This window comes from Mirounga leonina, unplaced genomic scaffold (assembly GCF_011800145.1).
Source record: "Mirounga leonina isolate KUSES-001 unplaced genomic scaffold, KU_Mleo_1.0 Mir_150, whole genome shotgun sequence".
Lineage (NCBI taxonomy): Eukaryota > Metazoa > Chordata > Mammalia > Carnivora > Phocidae > Mirounga > Mirounga leonina.
Window position 1 is genome coordinate 19,738,083 of NW_023270374.1, and position 19,537 is coordinate 19,757,619.

The 19,537-nt window shown below is 44.0% G+C and overlaps 1 protein-coding gene across 3 annotated transcripts in view; it reads left to right on the top strand.

Moving 5' to 3' along the window:
- Positions 1-1,546: 1,546 nt before the first annotated feature.
- Positions 1,547-19,537, top strand: part of SLC23A2 (solute carrier family 23 member 2) — a 144,752-nt gene continuing 126,761 nt past the window's right edge. For all 3 annotated transcript variants that reach the window (XM_035005892.1, XM_035005896.1, XM_035005893.1), the window contains exon 1: positions 1,547-1,641. The gene's annotated coding sequence lies outside the window, so the exon portion shown is untranslated. The remainder of the gene's footprint in view (positions 1,642-19,537) is intronic.

Sequence of the window (19,537 nt, forward strand, 5' to 3'; positions counted from 1 at the left end):
CTATCCCAGATCTCGCATTCCTGGCTGAGCAGGACCCATAGTCCTCCTCACCCCCCAAAATAAAGGTTGGCTAGAAAACACTCTCACTGCTGAGGATGTTACATGGAGAGGGGACGTGAATTTTTCTCTAGGTGTTGGTCACAGGCTTTTCATCTCTTACTTCCTCCATCTTCAATGAGGATCAGAACACCTGACCTTCCAATGTAGAAAAAATGTTTTTTTAATTCAAGTATAGTTGACATACAATAAAATGTGTACTGAATTTTACAAGCCAACTCTTGTATTTTAAACATACAAGTTATTAGAGAGGTAAACATGATGACGCATAACTCTTACAAACAGCCTACACTTTGTATTTGATGAAATTCCCAGTTGCTAGTCATACTCCCCCCCCCCCCCCCATTGATACCTATAACATGGAGTTCCCCAAAGTGTGTAAAACAGGCAGAAAATTCCGATGATGAAATCTGCTCCTCCCCATGTCAGGTCAAACACAGTCCACAATTCTTCAGCTCTCTCTCGAGGTGCTTGGGGGAACTAGTCAGTTATTATTCGGTGGAAACAGCAACCACCACAGTGGTTTCAAGATGGAAGGTGCTAGGAGAGTGCTAATTATTAGTGTTTTTTGGTTTGTTTCTGGCCGTGTATTCAGATAGTCTTCAGCAGTGGCTCGCGAAGTGTGAACATCAGACGGCAGCTGCAGCATCACCTGGGAAGCTGTCAGAAATGCAAGTTCCTCTCACTCCAGACCTCCGGCCTCGGCAGCCGGGGGGGGGGGGGGGGGGGGGGGGGGCAACCACGTGCGTCTCACTCAAGCGCTCAAGGTGGGGCTGCGATGAGCTAAATTTTACCTGCAGCCCCTTGCGCTCAGCGGCCCTCATCCAGCGGCATCACCACGGGAGCTTTTCAGAAATGCAGTATCTCGGGCTGCACCCCAGACCCGCTGAATCACAACCCGCAGTTAAACACGATCCCCAGGGCAGTGGAGTCTGAGGAACCTCGGGCTGTATTACCGTGTCTGCATGATGTAATGAGGACCTCTCCTCCAGTAAGTTAAAAAACCTGACGGCCCAACCCGAGAAACGGTGAAATTGCCTTAAAACCTCCAGCCCCCTGAGCCCAATGCATCGCGCCAACTGCACGATTATCTTCCCGCAGCGATGACAGGGCTCAGTGTCAGGCAGGGTAAAAGGGGGGAGCCAGGAGGGGGAGGCTCCGGGCGGGAGCTCTGCATTCCAGGTGGGCCCCAGGAGCAGGTGTGGCGGGAAGGCGCGAGAAGGGGGGCGATTTCCACGCAGGGAGGGGAGCTCAAAGGGACATGGGGTGGGGGTGCGCGCGGGGAACGCCGCGGGGAGCGGCTGGGGTGGGGGCCGGCTGCCCAGCCCGGGACCCCGCGTGAGGGGGGCAGCCCCTCCCCCGGGGGAGGCCGGCGGGCGGGGGGTCGGGGGCGGAGAGGGAGGTGGGTCCCGGGCGGCGCGGGGGCGGGCGGCTCCGCGGCTCCCCGCCCCCGGCCCGCCCCTCCGCGGCGCCATTTTGCAGGCGGCTGTCGCGGGGACCGGAGGCGGAGGCGGCGGCGGCGGCGGCTGGCACTGCGGCGCCGAGGCGCGGCGGCAGGACGGGAGCCCAGCGAGCTGCAGCCAGGTGAGAGCCGGGCCGCCGCGTCCCCCGCCCTGCCCGCGAGCCGCACCTGCCGGGCCGGGCCGCGAGGTGCCCGCCGCGCCCACGAGGCCGGCCTGGCACGGCCCCCGCGCGCTGTCACCGGCCCCGCGGCGCGGCCTGCGCCCCCCCAGCCCCGGCCGGTCCCCCGGGTCCCCGCACCCGCGGGCCTGGGTGGCCGCGGGACCCGTGGATGCCCGGCGAACCCCCAGCCTCCGCCGCCCCACCGGGCCCGCTCGGGCCCCTGGGCGCTCACCCGGCCCTCCCCGGGAGCCGCAGCGCGCTCGGGCCCTCAGGCCGCGCCGCGGGGAGGCAAGTGGGTCCCCCGGGACCCGGCTGGCCGCGGCCGCCGCCGCCTCCCGGGCCCTCGGCCCGCGCGTCCTGGGGTCGCTCTCCCCTCGTCCCTCCCCGGGAGGTGCGCGCTGGCATTCCCGCGCCCCCGGAATTCGGGGCCATCAAGAGGGCGGCGGGGGGTGCCTTGTACATTTTTTGCTTTCTTCTCTCCTACAAAGGCTGCGCCAAGTAATTTTAGAAGCCGCTCCTCGGACCCCAGGGCCTTTCTCTTCGGCCTGTTCCCCCGGGGGTCGCGAATTCCCCTTGTTGCTACCTTGCTGGAAGGAGAAATTGACATTTTCGAGTGTGACTACTTTAAGGGCTCAGAATTTTCACCCTCCTTTGACTCTGGATATACCCTTGAGTGGGTAGCTGACAGGAACTCGGCCTACAGGCTGGGGGTTTTAAGCATGACTGATGAGAAATTCTTGATTGTCAGAGCAAAGGGTAAATGAGGGTAACTGCAGGTGGAAGGAAGTCACTCATAATTGATTTCTGGGTCTGGGGCGTCAGCGGGGGCTGTTACTTTTATTCTTGCAATGCTGGAAGATGGGAGGGGGACGATGCTGTCCCTGCTGACGTTTGGGTGTGCTGAGAAGGCCGGTGATGTGCGAGGACATGGGACCGGGAGTCCCGAGGCAGTCTGGTTTGAGCTGTCATTAATTGGCCATGTGACTTCTCGCGGCCAGTTTCTTCCTCTCTAAAGCCAGAGACAAGAATCCGGGGTAGCTGAAGGTTTTTTATTTTTATGATTTTGCATTTGAATGCTGTTGGGCTGGGGCGTCACCATTTCCAGTTGTCTACACCTGCCTTTTTACCTTTGCACATGACTTTCCCTGGATAGCCCCGAAGGTGTTGGAATCTGGTGAGATTTATAAAGGGCCTTTCAGCTCAGAGATTCGGAATTCTGTCCTGCGTTATGGTGGACTCTATCAGGATCACTTGTGAACCTGTCACTAGTGGTCTCTTTTCACTTATCCAGAATTTAATAGCGTTTGGGCACCAGCCTTTTAAATGGCCAGCGGTGGGTGTGCAGTGTAAGCCCTTATGGCACACCTGTTAGTTGAAAGAGGTGAGCAGGTGTGTCCAGACAAGCTACCTGTTTCACCTGACAGCCTGAGCAGGAGCTATCTGCTTTCTAGACCATTTCCTTTGTCAAAATGGCGACCGATTCTTTCTTTGAATTCCAGGGCATTTCTCTTGGTTTTTTTTTTTTTTGCTCTGAGTGGGGAGTGATTTTTTTTTTTTTAAGGAAAGAGGTATTTCAGGAACTTTACATTTTGACTTTTTTTCTTTTTTCACATGGTTGCATGGCAGTTGTATTTTCTGACTGTGGCAAAGTTAATGAAGCTGAGTTCTAATGTCTGTTAGGATGTTTCAAAAATGCTTATGAAAGTACTTGGCTAGAATATCTGTAGAGGGTTTTGCTAGGTTTCATGCCAGCTACATTGTCTGTCTCGTTTGCGTAGCAAAGGCTAGAGGTCTTAGTAGTGCAGGAGTTAGGTGTGGCAGGAGCGAGCTCACATAGCCTTCCGGTAGTCCATCTGCTAATTTGGTGCCAGGTGCTGTTGAACAAATCATTGTTGAGTACTCAACATTCAGTCTTTTGCCCTCAAGGAGCCTAAGGTCTGGGATATTAGAAGTACTAAATTGGCTATTGCCATCCTGTTCAGTGTCTCTAAAGACAAAGCTGGGATCCTTTTGGGGACTCCTTTCTGGCACCACTGGTTATCTTGAGGAATTTTCCCATTTTGCTTAAGGGAATTAAAAGTCAACCGTCATAATTTGCAATTACATAGTGCTTTGTACTCGTAAATGAAAGCTTTTTAAAAACTTATTTTTGGGGCACCTGGGTTAAGCGTCTGCCTTCGGCTCAGGTCATGATCCCAGGGTCCTGGGATCGAGCCCCGCATCGGGCTCCCTGCTTGGCGGGAAGCCTGCTTCTCCCTCTCCCACTCCCCCTGCTTGTGTTCCCTCTCTCGCTGTATCTCTCTCTGTCAAATAAATAAAAATCTTAAAAAAAAAAAACAAAAAAACACAAAAAACCTTATTTTTATTTAATCCTCTTAGGCTTCTTTTCTAATTTAAACATGTTACAGTCCTTCCCTGACCTGTTTCCAGGCCTTGCCTATAAAACTCCCAACACACTGGTCCGTTCCCAATGCCAGCTAACCTCATTAATTCATTTTTACTCCCTGCTGTTCTTCCAGTTATTCTCTTCTCAGAGGACCGCCTGTCTGGGCTTTTATTCTTTTGCTAGGGAACATTCCTGCTCCAGGTTAAGCTGTGCATTACTGAGCTGTGCATTACTGATACCATAAGGCATACTGTGTGTGCCTTATGGCACTGTCTTCCTTTTCTCCCCAGCTTTGCTATTTCTAGCCTGTTATTTTGTCGTAGGTTCTAGATCGTTGACACTTGAATAATTGAGGTTTGCTTGCAGCTTATACTTTTCATAGGATTTTCACATATTTAATACATTTATTGAGAACCTGCTGTGTGCCAGGCAGTGTTTTTGGTGCTCTGGTTGCTGCATGGAGATTCTCTGCCCACATGGAGCTCACACTCTGATGAGGAGGCAAAGAGATTTCATGCCCTGAAGAAGAATCTGGCAGGATTGAGGGTATTAAATGTTGGCGTGGGAGCTGAAATTTTAGGAAGGATAGACAGGGAAGGCCAGAGTCACCTTTGAGTGAAGATGTGAAGGAAGTGAGTCATGGGGATATCTGAGGGCGTAATGTTCCCAGTGGAGGCAGCAGCAGATGCAAAGGCCCTGAGGCAGGAGGAGAGCATTTGGTTTTTGGGGTCAAAGAGACAGTGGGAGTTGAATCATGTAAGGCCATGTGACAGTAAGGTCTATGAATTTTACTTTGAGGAGAATGGGAGCCGATGGAGGGTTTTGAGTAGAGGGGACAGGGACTGACCTAGCTTTTAACAGGGACATGCTGGTTATTGCTGTTTGAGAATCAACTAGAAGCAGGGAGGGCAGGGCAGCAGGGTGACCTCCTGGGTGAGGGCTGAGGGTGGCGGTCAGACCAGGGTGATGGCTGGGTAGTCGTGGAGGTGGTGAGAAGTGATGGGATTCTGAGGTGGGGCTGAGGAGATCTCTGATAGACCAGATAATCGAGGTGGGGGTGGTATGTACAAAAAGAGAGTTGAGGGCAATGTCCAAGTTTCTGGCCTGAGCACTTAGAATGAAAGGAACCCAAGATGTCTGAGATGGCTGAGGAGCAGGTTTAGGGCATGTTGTCATGCCAACCTGACAAACCCAAATGTAGTCATAAAGGGAGGGGGAGTGGGTGTTTGGGGGAGCTCCTCCTCTGCGGAAATGTAAATCTTTCTGAGAACTTCTCGATGCCCGTAGTCTTAATTCTCTCCTCTGACCTCAGCAAGTCCCTGACCTCAGATGTAGGTGGCTTCTAGGGCCCTCTGAAAATGTACTCCACGAAGGAGAGTTCCATCTCATTTATTCAGTAACCATTTCTTGCACTACTTCAGTGGGGTTGCATGTTATGCAGGCCTAGAATCTAAAGATAGCACAAAAAGCAAAGAGCTGGATTCATCAAAAATGACCTTTGAAAATTCCTATATCCCAGGAAGTGTGGTAGGCAGGATCTGCATATATGCTGTATACAGAAACATCTAAGTATTCAAGTGTAATGAACACAGTGGTGAACAATGGATAATTTCACAGAAGGTCATACTTCGGACTTAAGTATCCTCACTGCCGTGCACTGTTCAGTAGCTTTAGATTGCGGCCCCAAGCCTTTCTGTTGGCCATCGTTTTGACTCCAGTTCTTCCTTATTGTTTCTCTGCAGCCTCAGTGAGTCCTTCAGTTGAGGGGGTCAGGTTGCCTTGGGCCATTGCTTGCCTGGCTGCCCCAAACCATGGCTTTCTCTGGTCAGCAGTCAGGAAAGCCTTCTTCATTCGCAGTAATAAAATGCACTTCTCCTCTGGGAGCCTCTCCAGGCAGTAGAGGGGACCCAAGAAAGACTGGACAGCGGGCCCCATGACTTAGGGGGCCCACTAACACTGCACATCAGCTCTGTGCTGAGCACTTGCGGTCCATACTGTTAGTCCCAGCAACTGGCAGGCAGAGGTGTTCTGGGCTGCATTTTATCGATGAAGAATCTGGAGTTTGGGTAACTTACCTGAGTTCACTCTTGGGTCTTGATTTCTACTCTTAACCTCCAGTAATCTGGGGCCCTCAGTGATAGACTGCCCTTCCCAAGTCTTGTCTGAAGCTCTGGGTTTGTACGTTCCTGTTGGCATAGAAGAGGGTAGAGAAGCTAGTGTTGGGTGCCGGGTGCTCTCCCTAGCACCTCCTGTGTTCACTAATGTCCTTTGATTACGGCAGCCCTGGGAAATGGGTATTACTCTGGTTCCCACTTTACAGCTGAGGGGGCTGAGGTCTGGATCCTTCTTGCTCCCCCCCTTCTCTAATCTGGCCTGTTTTTCATTCCTGGCTATGGTGTTTCCTCTGTGTACCCCATCTTGGTTCTTTGCTCCTCCCCCCCCCCTTTTTTTTTTTAAGATTTTATTTTTTTAAGTAACCTCTACATCTAACGCCCAACGTAGGGCTCGAACCCACAACCCTGACCGAGATCAAGAGTGGCACGCTCCACTGATTGAGCCAGCCAGGAGCCGCGGGTCCTTTGTTCCTTCTGTTAGTTCCCCCTGGCATTTCCTGTAGGAATCATCCACAAAGACACCCCCCGCCCCCCAACACATAGACCTTTCTTTTACATGGTCTCCCTTTGAGGTGTTATTCCTTTGCCACCAGCTTCATTAAATTAAACTTGCATTAGCGTTTTCATTCGGGACCATCCCTTCATCCAGGAGGCCATGGTGTTAGGCCTCTGTGGATGGTCTTTCTCCACCCCTCTTCTGATGGAGAGCACTGCTGGAACTGCTGTTCCTCATATAGTCAAATTGGTTTGGCTCTCTTGTCCCCTCTGCAGTGCTGGCTGAAATCCTTTGCTGTCTCCAGAGGCAGATCCGCTGGCTTGGGGGTACAATCTCTTCCTCATCGGACGTGGTAGAACTCAAACTGGAGAGTTTCTCATTCAGAAGGTCTGGGTGGGACCCGATAATTTGCATTTCGGATGCTGCCAGTGAGAGAACCCCCCCGCCCCCGACCTGTTCTGGTAAATCAGGTTTTACTGAAGCACAGCCTTGTGCATTCGAAACACCATATGACCTGCAGGCCTGAGATATTTGCTTTCTGGCCCTTTTTAGGAAGAGTTTGATTACCTCTGCTTCACAGTGGTATGGATGACATCAGTGCTGAACACTTACTATTGAATTCATATTTTATCATCGAGAACTCTTTATATATTAAGACACTGATTCACAAATTATTCCACAGAAGTATGGTATGGGGAATATAGGCGTATTTTGAAGTGTTAGGGAGTATAACAAGCATGGCACTTCTTTTAAATCTTCTGTTTTATCTAAAAATAATGTGAATTTTTTATTCTATTCCAGAAACATCAGTGCTTGGTTTAATATGAAACATTTTTCCTCCTTAATCTTTGAGTAAAGTTGATGCTACTGGATGTGTTATTTTAATCCTACTTTCACTCTGTTTGAGAAATAAGCCATTAAGATTTGCATTTTTTTGTCATAAGTTGCAAATATTTGTCTATGCTTTGAATTCAGATCTGTCAATCTTTTTCTTTCTCGTGCCTTCTCTACCCCAAGATTTTATTAATATTCCTTTATATGTTTCTTCGTTCCTTTTTTTTTTTTTTTAAGATTTTATTTATTTATTTGACAGAGAGAGACACAGCGAGAGAGGGAACACAAGCAGGGGGAGTAGAAGAGGGAGAAGCAGGCTTCCCGCGGAGCAGGGAGCCCGATGCCGGGCTTGATCCCAGGACCCTGGGATCATGACCTGAGCCCAAGGCAGACGCTTAATGCCTGAGCCACCCAGGCGCCCCTGTTTCTTCGTTCTTTTTAAAAATATTTGGCTGTTATTTAATACTTGGAGTGTGGCATGGAGTAAGGATTATTTTTTCCTCTACATTTTTTCCAGCACCATTTATTCGTTTTCATCCTTGTCTTATTAAAATGACACCTTAATCATATGCTGAATCCTTAGATCTGTTGTGGGACTTGCTGTTTTATTCCATTTATCTGTCTATTCCTTTGCCAGCACCTTGTTATTTTCATCATTATGATCACTCTATAGTAGGCTTTACTGTCTGGTAGTGCCTATGGTCTGTTCTTTTTTATCCTGTATTTTTCATTTTAGGGTTTCAAAATAATGGGAAATTTTATTAAATGTATATAAATATGGGGAGACTTGTTATCTTTCTAATGAATTATTCTGTTTGTGAACATAAATCTTTGGGTTTATGCAGATCTTTTATAGCTTTCATTTTTCTAGATTTTTTTTCCTTAATAAATGTCTGCAGATTACTTGTTTATTGCTCTTTATTTAAAAATATTTATTTAGAATGAGGTGATTTCCCCTTGCCCCTCCCTTCCTCCCACTGGTAAAGAGCAAGAATAGAGAAAGTACCTGATTGCAGTCTATATATCTTAGAACCAACCACTTGTATTACTCAGGATAGTTATGTTAGCCAAAATCTGTGTCCTAACGAAATAAAAAGTTATTTTTTTTAAAGATTTATTTATTTTAGAGAATGTACAAAGTAGAGGGGGAGAGGGAGAGAGAGAATCTTAAGCAGATTACCCGCTGAGCAGGGAGCCCTGCATGGGATTCGATCCCAGGACTCCAAGATTATGACCTGAGCGGAAGTCAGATGCTTAACTGAGCCATCCAGGAGCCCCCTTTGGGTTTTTTTTCTTTTCTTCTTTTTTTTAAAGATTTTATTTATTTATTTGACAGAGAGCGAGAGCAGGAACACAAGCAGGGGGAGTGGGAGAGGGAGAAGCGGGCTTCCTGCTGAGCAGGGAGCCTGATGTGGGACTCGATCCCAGGACCCTGGGATCATGACCTGAGCCGAAGGCAGACGCTTAACAACTGAGCCACCCAGGTGCCCTGGGGTTTTTTTCTTATACATTTCTTTTTTCCTTTTTCTTTTCTCTCTCTCTCTTTTTTTTTTTTTAAATTAGGCTCTGCACCCAGTGAGGGGCTTGAACTCACTACCCCGAGATCAAGAGTTGCATGCTCTCCTAACTGAGCCAATCGGGTGCCCCATATGTTTCGTTTTCTTAATAAATTAGTATTTATAGAACAGGTTTTAATGTGACGGTCCTTTTAGTCAGTTTTTACTGGAATGCATTATTGTATATAATCTTTTATGATATCGAAGAAGTGTCCTCTTTTCAAGGTCTTTTTCACTAAATTGCAGTATTATATATACATAATGTTTTTGAATGAACAAAGTTTCTCACCTTGACATTGACCCTGGAATTTTGTGTACCACAAAAATCCTTGGTAGAATCTGTCCCTGTTATTGTGGTAATTCTCCACAAAGAAGTTCAGTTTCCCTGCTGATTTGAGGATGACCTCAAATTTCTTGCCAGGGGGAATTATAGGAGTTCTGTCTTATCTTCAGGTTCATCCCCAGGGCCTCTGTTTTCTAACCATGCTGTCATATTGTGCAGCTCCTGGCATCTTTTGTGTTGGGGATTCTGACCCGCAGTCTTTGAAAATGTGCTCTCCCTCAGAGAAGTTTTTGTGGCTTCTTGTTTCCCTTCCTTTCTCTTTCATCCCTGTGAAGATAAACTGAATACTCTAGCAATCTCGATTTGCCTCTTCTGTTGAAGTTCTGCTTTTCGCACCTGCTTCCTGACACCCGGTGTGAGTTCAGGCCCTGCACGTCCAGGCTGCCCATCCTGCAGCCTGTGTCCCCACTTCTCCCCCCAGTTTCAAATGATGGGTTTGCACCTTCACCTCTTGAACTCCCTGTGGGATCAGCTGTGGGCTCATTGACCAGGGGCCCCAGATGCTGCTCTGCACCCCCTCGGAAGCCCTGGCGGGGGTGGATGGGATAGGGAGTCTTATATTATTACTTGGGCAGTAAAAGCAGATGGGGTCCAGCTCACTTTTCCTAGCATTTAGTTCAGTGCTTAGGGCAATGCTCCAGAGTGACTTCAACTTTTTTTTTCCCTCCAATTTCTGTTTTCAGCTCTTAAAATCTCATCCTTATTTTTGTTTTGTTTTGTTTTGAGTAGGTGTCAGGTGTCAGTCAACTCCTGAAGTACATTTTCCAGACTTTGTTTTGACTGACTCATTGATAAGTATATATGCATCAAGTGTGTTTGTGCGCATCTCAAACAAGTTGCACAAAAACCATACATAACTTTGTGTGCTGTGTATTCTGAAATCTTATACTCCTATTTCATGAAAAAATTAGTTGCGATGCCCTGAATTGAGTTTGTGATGTGGTCATGAAATCCATACACGACTCCGCCTGTGAGTTGGAAAGGTTATTTGTCCAAACTATCCTATGGTAAAGGAACTGCATGAGGTTCTGAGGGAGTGGTGGGGAAGGAACTCTCGACACAGAATAACCTGCAAAAAAAAACCCCAAAAAACTTTACTGAGTTGTTATTCCATAAAACTCACCTTTTTAAAGGGTATGCTTCAGTTGTTTTAGTATATACACTGAGTTGTAGACACCGCCACTTTTCATTTCCAAACCATTTTTATCAGCCCCAAAAGAAAACCCTGTACCTATTAGTGGTCAGTCCCCATTCTTCCTCCCCTCAGCTTCTGGCAACCACGACCCTATGCTGTTTCTATGGATTTGCTTTATCCATATCCATTTCATATAAATGGAATCATACCATATGTGCCCTTTTGTGATGGGCTTTTAGCATGTTTTTATGATTTATCCATGTTGTGGCATGTATCAGTGCTGTATTATTAGTTGATGGACATTTGGGGTGTTTCTACGTTGTAGCTGCTATGAATAATGCTTCTGTGCATGTTGCTGTACACGTGTTTGTGTGATCATGTTTCTGTTCTTTTGGATAAATATCAAAGTGTGGGATTACTGGGTTATATGATAATTCTATGTTTAACATTTTCAGGAACCGCCAAATTTTCCAAAGTAGGTGGGTCGGCAATATGACCGTAGCAATTTCTCCACATCCTCACCAGCACTTGTTACTGCCTGTCTATTTGGTGATAGCCATTCTAGTGGGTATGAAGTGTTATCTCATTGCGGATTTCATTTGCATTTCCCTAATGACTAAGGGGGGGGGGTCTCTTTTCATGTGCTTACTGGCCATTTATATGTCTTTGGAGAAATGTCTATTCAAATCCTTTGCCCATTTTTAAATTGGGTCGATGTCTTTTTATTGTTAATTTTTTATGTACCAGTCTCTTATCTGATATAAAGTTTATAAATTTTCCCCATTTTATAGGTTACCTTTTACTTTCTGATGTCCTTTTGAAACAAAAGTTTTCTTTTTAAAGATTTAATTTATTTAATTTAATTTTTTTAAAGATTTTATTTATTTATTTGGCAGACAGAGACACAGCTTGAGAAAGGGAACACAAGCAGGAGGAGTGGGAGAGGGAGAAGCAGGCTTCCCGTGGAGCAGGGAGCCCGATGTGGGGCTCGATCCCAGGACCCTGGGATCATGACCTGAGCTGAAGGCAGACGCTTAACCGACTGAGCCTCTCAGGCATTCCTCGATTGGTTTTGAGTTAATTTTTGTATATGGTATGAGGTAGGGGTCCAACTTCATTCCTTAATGTGTGATTTCCAGTTCTCTCAGCACCATTTGTTGAAGACTATTCTTTCCTTATTGAATTGTCCTGGCACCCTTGTTGAAAATCACCTGACCATAAATGTTACGGTTTATTTCTGGGTTCTCTGTTCTGTCCCATAGATCTGTTTGTCCATCCTTATGCCCGGATATCTTAATTACTATAGCCTTGTATTAAGTTTTGAAATTGGAAAGCACGAGTCCTCCAGTTTTGTTCTTTTCCAAGATTGTTTTGGCTATTCTGGTCCTTTGCATTTTTATTTGAATTTTAGGATCATTTTGTCAATTTTTGCCAGAAAGGCAGATGGGATTTTGATAGTGATTGCATTGAATCTGTAGATCAGTCTCGATAGTATTGCCAAGAACTACATATTTTTAACTGAAAAATTTCATGAGATAATATCTATTTGCACTAGGAGCAATGCATTTTATATTCTAGCTTATTCTAGCCCGTTCCATTCTTTTATTTTTTAGTTAAAATAATTGCTGGCCCCAGCTCCGTGAATTGATTTCTCTATTCATGTTCATGGGGTGTTAATGTATTGTTTGAAAAACATGTTCTGGTCAGTGGTCCTCAACCTTGACAGCAAACTGGAATCATCTGGAAAACTTTAAAAAACTACAGCTGCCTGGTGTCATCCCAGAGACTAAGGTGCACTTGATCAGGAGTACAGCCTAACTGTTGGGATTAAGAAAGAAAAAAAAATTTCCCAGGTGATTCCATTGTGCGGTCAGGGTTGAGAACCATTGCTCTAAGTGAGGTCAGGTGCAGATATTTACCCCTTTTAGAGCCTGTGCATAGTTGACTGAACGTACAATGGGATGAAGTGTGCATACTGCTAGCTGTGGAGCTGCATGTGTGAAGCATTTGGTCACTTTGGTGAAAAATGTGCTAGAGAGGTCTGTGTACTTTTTCTTCATTTTTTTTAAAGATTTTGTCAGAGCGAGAGAGTGCACAGGCAGCGGGGAGAAGCGTCAGGCAGCGGGGAGAAGCGGCAGGCAGGGGGGAGAAGTGGCAGGCAGCGGGGAGAAGCAGGCAGCGGGCGAGGTGGGGGGGGAACGACAAGCAGGCTCCCTGCTGAGCAAGGAGCCAGATGCGGGGCTTGATCCCAGGACCCTGGGATCATGACCTGGGCTGAAGGCAGATGCTTAACCGACTGAGCCACCTAGGCGCCCCCCTTTTTCTTCATTTAATCTGACCACTGACGTTGTTTTCCTGAGAAATAAAAGAATTTTGCTTTTTACTTTCTCCTGGGTGTGTGTAGTTGTCTGTGGTCTGTATAGGGAGCAAGGATAGAGCACTCCCTGGGGAATGTCATTTCTCTTTTGCTTTTCTGCGATAGGAAATGGGCTGATTTGAGAAGAATATGCAGGAAATGCACAGCTATTTTAGGGATTGTTGTATAAAGAACACTGAAATTATTGGTTAGAATTACTATAGAAGTATATGAAGCTATTGGTCAGAATTGATCAGAATTAAGGTCAGAATTACTGGAAAAATGCCTGAAAGTGAGACTGGTGTCCTGTCTTAGAATATTAAAGAATATTAGGACTGGTGGAAACACATAAAATAGCTTATTTTACTCATTGAATATTTTTTCTTTATTTGAAAGTAAAATTTTTTGTTTGTGTACATGTACATATGAACACATGTATATTTGTATTTTGAAATAGAGATACAGGGGCTATTTAAACCAGTTTTCTTTTTTCTTTTTTTTTTTAATTTAGCAGTGTACGTTAGGCAAATGACTAAATCATTAAATAGCCCTTAAAAACATGGCTTTTAACAGCTCATTTGTGCTGAATGCATCATGTTTTATTTGACAAATCCTTCCATTGTTGGGCATTTAGCTTATGAGCCATTTTTTGCTGTGGTGAACATAATACAATAGTGAACAGACTTGTATGGAAATCTGTGTGCATTTTTCAGATTATTTCTTTAGACTACTTTTTTGGAAGGGACATTGTTTACATTTTTAAGGCTTTGTTACATAACGTATATGCAGGATACTTACTGCATCCAGGTTAATGGTACTGGGAATTATTGCTATGTTAAACTTTCCTGACCCTCCCCCCCCTTTTTTTAACCAATTTGGGCAAAGAATAGAATCATTATGTTTATTCTGCTTTTCTTCGGTAACTAGTGAGTTTGAACACTTCTGAGTTTTTTTGGGCCATTTATATTTTGTTTGGCTTATTTATTTCCTTTACCAATTTTTCTAGTTTTCTGTTCCATCTTTCTCCTGGTGATTTATAGCAGTTCTTTTTATAGCAAAGGTATTAGCACTTTAGTAAATGTTACAAATATGTTTCCCAATTTGTCTTGTAATTTTATGATGTATCCAGGAAGTTTTATTTGTAGATCATTTTTAGGACTTTAGTTTTCAAAAAAAAAACAAAACCCTTATTTTTCAGACTCTAAAGTTTCAAATGAAACGTTTTTCTTAAAGATGAATAAAAATCTGTCAGGATGTGATTTTGCTTAAAAGGTTTTTTAGATTTCAAATCTGCTTGTCTTTTAAAGTATGATGGGAATAATCAGCTGAATTTTAAAAAGTTAAATATGGACTTGAAGATTTTTCACCATCCTGGTCCCAATGAATGGGAACTTTAAGTAGGATCACCCGGGAGTTGGGGTGCTGTTACTCTAAAGAGCCAGAAAGTGGGGCTAGATTGTCAGTGACAAGCTTTCCACTCCAGTTTTAAATTTTGACACTTTTGATGTTCAGTGCTTTCCCCTTTGGGCATGTATGATGTCTGTTTTGGGTCGATGGAGTTCTTGTGCTTTCATTCCTTACTTTTGCGCTGGTACTATTAAAAAATTGAGACTTTTGCATCATGCTTCAATAATAGCCTCAAGTAACTTTTTCTAGTTATATCCTTTAGGCTTTTTCCAAAATATGGACTTCATCTGTATTCCAGGTCTCTGGAAACGCTTGTCCTAACTAGTTTTCAGTCCTTGTGAGTCTTGTTAACTCCTGAGGTCGTGGGCGGGCTGTTAATAACAAGGGTAGCACAGGACTTGCAGTAGGCACTAGGTGCTCTCTGTGCCTATCCAGGCATTATTATTTTCCTCTCCACAGTTTCTAGTGGGAATCTGTTGGAATCTGTTCTCTTGCTGCTTCTAACCGGGTGTGAATCTCTGCTTCCCCTCTGTGCCCTTCACTGCCCTTAGCGGGTGGGTCTGTGGGATTTCTAATTTACCCTTTGTGTTCATTCTCCCACCCAACCATTATGGAGCACCATCTTGGGCAGGATACTGAGGTACATCTGGGGAGAAGTAGCCTGTCTGAGACCCTCACATGACCATCTCCAGGTCTTCCCTGGTTCTGAGTTCAAAATTCTGACCCTGAGTTACTTTAATCTGATTACAGGTATTACCTAATTGTGATCATTCTCTGGCACTTTGGAAAAGTTTTAGGGAGTTCTGGGATTAGCAAGTCCCAGGGGGGGATCTTGTCCTCCCTCTTCACACACACCCCTGGTTCTACTCCAAAATTACTCCTGTCTTCCACAGTAATGAGGCCCCGGAAATGGGTACAGGAAGGGGGGGAAAGATAGCAAGGGAGCGCCCTTGAGCTGTCACGTCTGGGTGTGTCAAGGAGCACCCCTCACCAATAGGCAGAGAATGGGGCTGTTCAGAGAGAGATTGGGGCATTAGAGCATAAGGGCACGTCCGTCCAGTCTGACAGGGAAGCTTTTGGGGTTAGCTTTTCAGCTTAGTTGAACTCAGCTGTACATGTTCACGTGCTAAGGCACAGTTTATTAAGGAAAAATGGAACTGTTTGTGTTAGCTGAGCTTGACTTATTACCACTGATAATTGTCATTGGACTGTGTTTTTAATTTGGTCATTTTGCCAGGAATATAAATCAGACATTACTCCTTAGATCTTTTGGGTAATTAGGAATATTGGCAGGCCTCCATTTTTCTTGAATTAAGTCATTATTATCCTATTTGTAATATGGGATTAAATGTGTTAAGTGAAGGAAAGGCATTTTTAATTTTTTTGAAAGACAGTTGCAACTTAAGCATGTGGGCAAAATTAGTTTTAGTGGCTTGTTTTGCATATATATTTATGAATTTTAAGCTTTTTTTTTTCTAATCACAAATACAATAAATGTTCATTAGTAATGTAAAAGAGAAAAGCATAAAGAAATAGGACCCCACATGCAATCTGACACCCAGGGAGGATCACTGTTAATATTTTAAAGTATCTAGACTGCCTGGTTTACCAAACAAATACAGTTTTTATATAAAAATGGGGGTGTTCTGCCTCATCCCTCCCTCCCCCCACTTAGTAACAGAGCATGACTGTTTTCCTGAATGGCTTTGTAGTGTTTTATCATAAAGCATTTTACTGTCATAATTTAGTTAGCCCTTAAATATTGGACATTGACTTGTTTTACAACTAAAGTGAGTATAATTATACTCATCTAGTTCTTTTCCTAGAGCAATGATTTTATTGGATATGCATTTTTATTTTTTTAAAAGATTTATTTATTTGAGAGGGGGGCAGAGGGGACAGGATGGGCTGGCACACAAGCAGGAGGAGGGGCAGAGGGAAGGGGAGAGAATCTCAAGCAGACTCCCTGCTGAGTGGGGAGCCTGATGCAAGGCTCAATCCCCAGGACCCTGAGATCATGACTTGAGCTGAAACCAAGAGCCGGCTGCTTGACCAGCTAAGCCACCCAAGGTGCCCCTGGATATGCACATTTAAAGGGATGGATGTTAAACATTTAAAAATTATTCTGACCAAAAACATCTTGCTGAAAATGAAGGTGAATATTTCTCTGATCTTGGAATGAGGAGGGGCTTCCTAAGCACAAAAGTATTAGAAGCAATTGCAAAAAGATACTAGATTTGACTTTAGAGAAATGAAAAAGCTATCCTTTATTTCAAGTGATATAAACAGGAAAAAGCAGCCATTTACTTTTTCAGGGGAAAATATTTGCAACATGACAAAGGGTTAAAGTCCTTAATTTGTAAGGAGCTCTTACAAGTGAATAAGAAAAAAAAATCAAACCTACTGAAAAAAATGGACAAAAGGCACTTTAACAGTTCATAAGAGAACTATAGACACATGGATCAAAGAAATCAAGATTGAAACCAGATGTCATTCTTTGCATGTCAAATTCACAAAAGTTAAAAAAAAAAAATCTAGGACTGGCAAGTGAAGTTAACATACAGTTTTCTTCTCTTTTGCTTTCTTTGTTAGCTTGTCGGTTTTCCCAGAGGAATTGGGAAGGTTTCCCATTTCCTATTTCGTTACCAGGAAGGTTAGGATGTAACTGTAAATTTGTCTTAAGCTTGGCATCTTTTTTTGAGCACAGTTCTTTGCTTTTGTAATTTTTCTCTATTTGTGTACTATTATTTGTTCAGGGTTTTAAAAAATTGTTTTAAGGAAATTGCCCATTTCGCCTAGATTTTTGGGTTACGTACATGTGCTTCTTTTAAATCAGTTAAAAAATACAAACTCAATGTAAAAGTACTCAATGAAGAGTACATAGTATCTTGTGTTTGCCCTTGTTTTCAGAAGATATCCTTTGTCCTGTTCAGCAAGTATTTTGTTTCATGAAAGGGGTTTTGTATTTGTTTTTTGAATTAGGAGTAGGTATTTTGTCAGCCTTTTTGGCATCTACTGAATTGACAAAATGATTTGGTTGCTCAGTTTCTGGTCGGTGAATGGTACTGGCCCCAGGGCTATATCTTCCCTGCTTCTGAAGGTTTTTTTTTTTAAGATTTTATTTATTCATTTGACAGGGAGAGAGACAGCAAGAGAGGGAACAGAAGCAGGGGGAATGGGAGAGGGAAAAGCAGGCTTCCCCGCAGAGCAGGGAGCCCGGTGTGGGCTCGATCCCAGGACCCTGGGATCATGACCTGAGCTGAAGGCAGACGCTTAACGACTGAGCCACCCAGGCGCCCCTGCTTCTGAAGTATTAACATCCTTTTTTCAGGAAATGGTAAAATATAAAGATAACAGTTCTCTATATATGTCTGTTACCCCCCACCCCCCGCCAATTTTTTTGTGTGTTTTTTCCTCTGTGAAATCAAAACCTGGAAACCGTAGCACTTAGGACCTTTGCATACCCCAATTAAGAAACTAGAGAAGAGCTGTGAATATTTTCTTGTGTGTTCAGAGTGGCCTTTCCGGGAGAAAGTCAGGTGGGGCGTCATTGAGCTCCAAGCGACGTTTCCTCTGAACTGCTCACAGGGGCCTGGGCTTTGATCTCAGCCTTGTAACCTTGTGTGCAAAGGGCAGGTCTGCACATTTCCAGAGTGTGGGGGCATACAAAGGGGAGGGGTGCAGGCTGACGCTAGGACAGAAGTTCAAGGATGCGCACTGATAACTAACTCAGTCTTGCTTTTGTTGACTGGCTGGCTCCTCCTGTTAATTTCTCTCTCAAAAATACATTTGTATTTTTCCAGTATTAGAACTTCTGACCGGATTCTGTGTTTTGGTCTCTGATAGTCTAGTGGAGTAGACAGCCAGTCCTTCCAAACCCTGGTTTTACTAATCAGCTTAAAAAATACTTTCCAAAAACAAATCTTCATGGGGTCATAGTACTTGCACTTGCCCCTTTACAGTTTTTCTCGATTAGTAGCTAAAGTGACATTTTGTTAATTTGCAGTTTTGCCCTCATGGAAGTTTTTTTTTTTAATTAATATTTTTTAGCCTTTTAAAGGATTTACGAAAGAAGCCTACACATGTTGGAAAATAATTCTAACTTGTCAGAATTGGATAAAGCAAATTTTGAAAGTTACATGAGCCTCTTTTACCCCTTACACTTAAAGGCGGTTTGATCTTTATCCTTTCCGGCCCTTTCTTCTGTCTACAAATATGTTCTATATAATTACACTTTTAATAAAAATGGGATTATACTACACATATTGTGCAACTTGCGTTTCTCAAAGGACAACATATATAATTTCAGTTTAACTGAAAATAAGCTGTTCTTCTAAAGCGTTTCTTTGGTTACTTTTTTCCCCTGGTATTTTCATTATTCCTCTTCTTGACTAATCTTCATTGATGGATGTTGCCTTGGTGCTTTTCTTCTCACTCTGTACATTTTTAATAAAATAGCTTAGAATAGATTTATGGTTATGAAGATTTTATTTTTGGAAATAAATTACCTTTTTATTCCGCCTTGAATGCAGAATGTTTTAGCAAGAGAGGAACATTTTCTCCATTCATATGCTCAGCAATTAAAACGAGTAATAATTTTTTTGTCTCCAACAGCAAAAGACCGATGTTTAGTTTCCGAAATTAAAAAACTAGGATCACTGGAGACTTCTTCAAGGCTGGACTGGTACACGTCTGATGGCATTTGTGTGCTTTTTTTTTTTTACCTCAAAGCCATCAGTGATTGTGATGCTACTCGCAACAAACAGTAGAAAGAGTTGGCAGCATTTAAGAAAAAAAAAAAAAAGGGTTTGCAACATAACCGTTTCTAACAAGACACTTCTTGGTATCTAGCTAAACTCATCAGCTGTGTTTTTCTTTACAATGGTGGGCCAGGCTCTTACTGGTGCCTGGTGTTCCAGAGACAGCCTCCCAGGTCAGGCTCTGGGTTCTTTTTTATTGTGAAACAGGTGTAAGAGTATATAAAACAATAAAATGAATATCTGTGTACCTATTGATAATCCACCTTAATAAATAGAATATGAGCCAGCTTTTTTTTACAAGCACCCTCCCCATACATTTGTAAGATGCTTTAAAATAAGGTGATTTTTAAGTAATCAAATCTTCTCTTCTGTTTCCCCCACAAATCCAGCACCGCCAGTTTATTGTAGTGGTGGCATTGAAAGCAGTGTAGCGTCATAAAGCTCGGTTGTCACAGGCCGTGATGGGCTCT